This window comes from Oncorhynchus gorbuscha, linkage group LG12 (genome assembly GCF_021184085.1).
Source record: "Oncorhynchus gorbuscha isolate QuinsamMale2020 ecotype Even-year linkage group LG12, OgorEven_v1.0, whole genome shotgun sequence".
In the NCBI taxonomy this organism is placed as follows: Eukaryota; Metazoa; Chordata; class Actinopteri; order Salmoniformes; family Salmonidae; genus Oncorhynchus; species Oncorhynchus gorbuscha.
Genome location: NC_060184.1, coordinates 34696660 through 34703377, shown reverse-complemented (window position 1 = coordinate 34703377; position 6718 = coordinate 34696660).

The following is a 6718-nucleotide window of genomic DNA, read 5'->3' as shown; positions in this document are numbered from 1 at the left end:
AGGTTAAGCAAGCACTCACGCACACTGCGTCGCCGCGCGCTGTCCTAGTAACCTCCTTTTCGTTCCTGTTTCCACTCGTCTGGCTGTTCTTCAGTGGGCTCACTCTGCCAAGTTAGCTGGTCATCCCGGTGTTCGAGGCACTCTTGCGTCTATTCGCCAGCGCTTTGGTGGCCGACTCAGGAGCGTGACACGCGCCGTTTCGTGGCTGCTTGTTCGGACTGCGCGCAGACTAAGTCGGGTAACTCTCCTCCTGCCGGTCGTCTCAGACCGCTCCCCATTCCTTCTCGACCATGGTCTCACATCGCCCTAGACTTCATTACCGGTCTGCCTTTGTCTGCGGGGAAGACTGTGATTCTTACGGTTGTCGATAGGTTCTCTAAGGCGGCACATTTCATTCCCCTCGCTAAACTTCCTTCCGCTAAGGAGACGGCACAAATCATTATCGAGAATGTATTCAGAATTCATGGCCTCCCGTTAGACGCCGTTTCAGACAGAGGCCCGCAATTCACGTCACAGTTTTGGAGGGAGTTCTGTCGTTTGATTGGTGCGTCCGTCAGTCTCTCTTCCGGGTTTCATCCCCAGTCTAACGGTCAAGCAGAGAGGGCCAATCAGACGATTGGTCGCATACTACGCAGCCTTTCTTTCAGAAACCCTGCGTCTTGGGCAGAACAGCTCCCTGGGCAGAATACGCTCACACCCGCTTCCTTCGTCTGCTACCGGGTTATCTCCGTTTCAGAGTAGTCTGGGTTACCAGCCTCCTCTGTTCTCATCCCAGCTTGCCGAGTCCAGCGTTCCCTCCGCTCAAGCGTTTGTCCAACGTTGTGAGCGCACCTGGAGGAGGGTGAGGTCTGCACTTTGCCGTTACAGGGCACAGACTGTGAGAGCCGCCAATAAAAGCAGGATTAAGAGTCCAAGGTATTGTTGCGGCCAGAGAGTGTGGCTTTCCACTCGCAACCTTCCTCTTACGACAGCTTCTCGTAAGTTGACTCCGCGGTTCATTGGTCCGTTCCGTGTTTCCCAGGTCGTCAATCCTGTCGCTGTGCGACTGCTTCTTCCGCGACATCTTCGTCGCGTCCATCCTGTCTTCCATGTCTCCTGTGTTAAGCCCTTTCTTCGCACCCCCGTTCGTCTTCCCTCCCCCCCTCCCGTCCTTGTCGAGAGCGCACCTATTTACAAGGTACATAAGATCATGGACATGCGTTCTCGGGGGTCACCAATATTTAGTCACCAATATTTAGTGGATTGGGAGGGTTACGGTCCTGAGGAGAGGAGTTGGGTTCCGTCTCGGGACGTGCTGGACCGTTCACTCATTGATGATTTCCTCCGTTGCCGCCAGGATTCCTCCTCGAGTGCGCCAGGAGGCGCTCGGTGAGTGGGGGGGTACTGTCATGTTTTGTCATTTATTATCTTGTCTTGTCCCTGTGCTTCCCATTCTATTCGTTTCCCTCTGCTGGTCTTATTAGGTTCTTTCCCTCTTTCTATCCCTCTCTCTCCCCCCCTCCCTCTTTCAGTCTCTCGCTCTCTCTTCTCTCTATCGTTCCGTTCCTGCTCCCAGCTGTTCCTATTCCCCTAATCAATCATTTAGTCTTCCCACACCTGTTCCCGATCCTTTCCCCTGATTAGAGTCCCTATTTCTTCCTTTGTGTTCCGTTCCTGTCCTGTCGGTTCCTTGTCTAGAATTCACCGTGCTGTGTTTGTGTATCGCCCTGTCGTGTCGTGTTTTCCTCAGATGCTGCGTGGTGAGCAGGTGTCTGAGTCTGTCTGGTTCAAGTGCCTTCCCGAGGCAACCTGCTGTTCACCTGCTGTTCAAGATCGAGTCTCCAGTTTGTCCTCGTCATTTCGAGTGAAAGTTGTGTTTTTTTGTTTGTATTTACTTTACTGGATTAAAGACTCTGTTTTCGCCAAGTCGCTTTTGGGTCCTCTTTCACCTGCATGACAGGAAGAGCATCTGTATTCTATTTTACCCTAATGTACCATACCATGTAAGTACAATAGCCTTGGTCCAGTTTTTCGCAAGTGCTCATTAAATTATTGCTAGTGGTTGTACAGTTCACTAAGTAGAGGTCATCCTCACACATGGCAGTGGACCAACCTGAGCAGGAAATCTGAACCTGCCGAGTCCCTCGAAACACATACATAAGGCATGTCTACACATAACACTTTGATAAGACTTCTGCTTTCAGAATACGATGATCGCATTGAAAAGACAGCTCTCAAGAAAACAAAGATCAATTGAGAACTGGGATATTGCATCTTTCAACAGAAGTAGGTAGGTTCAATGTCATAGATGAAGAAGAGCGGCTATGTTCGGTCTGCGATTTAGGGGAGATGACGAATGAACTGCACTTTTTATTTTTTACTGTACGTTATATGATCGTTTAAGACTAACCTTGTTTGAAACAATGCAACAACAGAATCCAGAACTATTCTGGATAGTGATGAAGAAAAACTATCACGGCTATTCAGGAAATAAGTCTTTCTGATTGTAAATGTTATTTCCAAAGCTTGGAAGACGCGACAAGATACTGTAAATTGGATAACTGAAAGGTGTTTTAATTGTTTTAATTTCATTAGGAATGCAAATGTGTATGTACTGTACATATGTAGGTATGTACCCACAGGGTTGGGGGGTAACGTATTACATGTAATCCGTTACATGTAAAGGATTACAAAAGAAATGGTGACTGTAGTCCATTACTTTACCAGCAAACATATTGTAATCAGATTACAGATACTTTTGAAAAACAAGATCATTACTTCAAGGATTACTTTGACATTCAGAAAGGAGGTTGAAGACATTCAGGTTGATGACATAATGACATTCAAATCAGCATTGAAAAAAGTTTAAGTTTGTTCCACCTGAGCGAGTCTGACCACAAGTCCTAAAGCACTATGATGACACACCAAATGGGTTTGATGGATTCCAGGAAAAAAGCAGGAATAGGCTTTTGTAGGTTTACAGTCCAAGCTACGTCTTCCAATGGTACGACTGCTGTCGGCATCCAAAGATTATCCAACTTGAATAAACGCTTGGAGGTAAGGATGACAGCAGTGATATAGTCCACAACGATACGGATATCACTTATTATTGATATCTACTTGACGAATTGATGTGAATCACACTGCTGCTCTCTCATGAACTATTTGTGCCTTACGGATTGTGGTTGTTCCTCCTGACCGTTGTGCAGGTCTGATCTGCAACTACAGAAAATGTTCGGTAGAAGTTATTGGTGCCAAAGGAGGGTCAAACAGTTATCAAATCCAAGGGTTCACATACTTTTCCCACCCTACAATGTGATTTTCTACATGGTGTGTTCAATTATGAAAGGAAAATGTATAATGTTATTAGATTAAGCAGACTGTGTTTGTCTATTGTTGTGACTTAGATGAAGATAAGATCAAATTTAGTCACCAACTTATGCAGAAATCCAGGTAATTCCAAAGGGTTCAAATAGTTTTTCTTGCCGCTGTACATGAACAGGACATGAGGACACCTGTAATTTACCATGAGTAGCTCTGATCTCAAACCTCGCCACAAGGTATTGTGTCTGTCACAGGGGAGCGCCATGTCCTTGGAGACCACGCAAACAGCTATAAGGCCTGGCATTTGTAGCTGTACATAAAGGAGACCTCACTTGAATCAGACTATATTCTCAAAGCTTGAGACAGCGGCATTAAAATGATATAGGTTTACCAAGGGCTTCCATTTGAACCTGAATGGAATAAACCAACAACTCACAACCCAAGCTGTAAGACTAACGCCATTCTATGGTAATCTGGTTCCAAAGAAAGAAATAGAGTGGTGGTATATAAACCTGCCATGGCAAGCATCCAAACATACAGTACTCTCTTTCTCTGTCTAAAAAAAGGACAAGTCAGTCCATCAACCCGTATTTGACAGCTGAGGTCCCCATAACATGTTCAAACAAGAGGTCTGAGAGGCTCCAGTCCAATAAAAAAAACAGGGGATGCTGAAAGAAATTCACATTTCAGCACAATTAAAGCCACAAGTATGGAAGTGGACATGTGGGACCTCGAAATGGCAAGGCTTCCTCATCCCATTTTCAACTGTTCAGCAAGACTCAGCAAACAGCTCCACTGGCTCGACCTGTCCTTCCCCAGCGTGTGAGGCCAACTTAATCTGATGTATTCTGAATACCAAAACAACATTTTACTGCTAAAAAAACTCTGAAACTGCAATGACTACACCCCAACTACACCATGGTGATCCCGAGATTTAAATAGACAACTGGGATCTCTATTATTCCAAAAAAACGTTAAAGGGAAGTTGCTAGGGAGCATGGGTCTTATCTCTAGTTATATGGGTCTTATCTCTTAATTATAACTTTGGGGATTGCCCGCTTTGGATGCCCAGAGGCAGTCTCTTAGTAGACCGTGTAATACAGTAGGTATGCCGTACCGGGTTTAAGGTGAAAGTTAGAGCTGGTATGGGGCGCTTCGAAGTGGCTGTATATCGTTTCACCCAGAATCATGGGCACAATGACTTGTAAAGGAGAAGAGTAAGTCATAACTGCATGTGGCCATGTGAGAAGTAATAAGGTTGCATGCACTGCTGTCATACAAAGCGGAATGCAGCTTTTCTGTATTGTACTGTAAATTAATATCTGAAACATTCTGTATACAGTGCCCGTTCAGTTACTGAAAGGGTGTTACTGGACAGAAGGTGTAGGGGGTCATCAATTTGAGCTACAAAAAGAAACACATCAGGCAAAGACTACAGTCGGGATGAAAAATTATCATAATTGCAGTCCTTCTTGGGCATTGCTGTCCTCTTCCCTCTTTCTGGAAACTTTAAGAATCTATCAACCAAAACAACCAACCCATTCCAATAGAAACCTTTACTACAGCAAGCATATATTCATTAACATCGCAACACTTCCTTTACATTTCCCCCCTATCAGATATTTTATTCCTCTGTCGTGTTCCAGTTTCAACGACAAGCCGGATTCTACATGTAAAATCTAATAGATGTTAATCTATTGCGCCCCGTCTTCTACTCTTGGCTAATGATGGTATTCATAGACTCCCTCCCACACAGCTGCCACAGTCTAATGACCAGCAAATTTATGCTACCAAAGATTAACTATGTTTACTGGGAACAGTTGCTGTTTCAAATGGGTTCTTCGGCTGTCCCCATAAGAGAACCAAGTGAAAATAGTGTACTGTAATAACAGATCAGACCACGTGTGAGTGGTGCTTGCAATCTTGGCAGTATCTAGTGTATAAAGTTGTACAATAGCTAAAGGCAGTGGCACTCGATGGAGGCAGCAATTTATCTACTGTATCTATAAAGCCTCCTGTCCAGAATCAAACTGCACAATACATTAGGTATCTGACTGCAGGACATAGTTGGAATGCTTTAAAAGGTTCTGTAGCAAGTTTTTATCCTCAAGAGTAAATCGCCTTGACCTCAGGTGTGCCAGATGCTTTGGAACTCTGATGAAATATTGATGAGTTTAAAAGATTGTGTGTCAGTGCAATTGTTCTGGTACGTTAATGCACCGGAATTAACAAATCCCATGGCCAATTTCCCATGGGTCCGCGAGTGGATGCATTGTTATAATTTATCAGTAGAATATCATTACACAATATTACTTGTTTGCATTGGAATAGGAAATCACCCGGAAGATCTGTACTGTTATTCATATTCCATAACATTTTCAGAAGAGCCGGAGTAGGCAAGTGGACATTAACGATGCAATGGCCAAGAAGGAAGGTACAGTACTTTGTTCAAATGGCTAGACATAAAACTGTGAACACAGTGTTACAGCTCTCATCTGGGTGATTTCCCTGACTGAGAGTTATTTGGCAGACACATAAAGTGTCGGCTATTACACTACACTACGGAGTTCATTACCTGTTTTAGGCAAAGCGTTCTATGAACTTGATGTTGGCGCATCTCATCGCTTTGCCATCATCAACTTCTTTCCCTTTAAGACATTGCATTTCCTTGTCCTATACTCACAATGAGCTTTGAGTTATTCACAGGCCACGTGCTCTCATATGAGCAAGTATGGTAGCGACTTTAAACCAACACCTACGTCCGGACCTCTTGGCGTAATGGTTATGGTGTTGGCTTGACAGTCGCAGAGTTCCGGTCGGCGCTACCCCCCCCCCCCCCCCCCCCGAATTCACTACATTGGTGTCAAAAGTGGGGTGGCGCCTGTGTGGCCATCAAAAGAGGCGTGTACACGTGAGAGTCTTGGTACAGAGAAGCGTGGGGACACTCTCTCCCAGAGGAAGGAGACAATGTTATGGCCTTCAACTAACACCTAGCAACCTCAGTAAGAGGTTCAGACCTGTTGCCGTAACAGGTAAGGTGTTGGCTTGACAGTCGCTGGACCCGGGTTTGAGTCCAGGTCAGGGGGAAAAGTATCATTTCGAATAAGATGAAGGATGTTACCCAGAGTGGGGATCCTGAAAATAGACCACAGACACAGTACATTAAACATTTACTAATCCATCAGACAATAATTTATCATACAACCTCCTGTGCTTCTAACATAGGTACTCAGACAGTGCATGATTAATTGCTTCATGAAACGGTGCTCTTTAAATATTGCAAGCAGACATGGTTTCTGAAGCACAAGCTCCTGGTTGTATTTCAAAATGCACAGATAAATGTGCCAAGAGTAGGCGAGACAACTCAATTAGACTGTCATAACTACTCTCGAAAACACTGCATGATTAGCCGTTT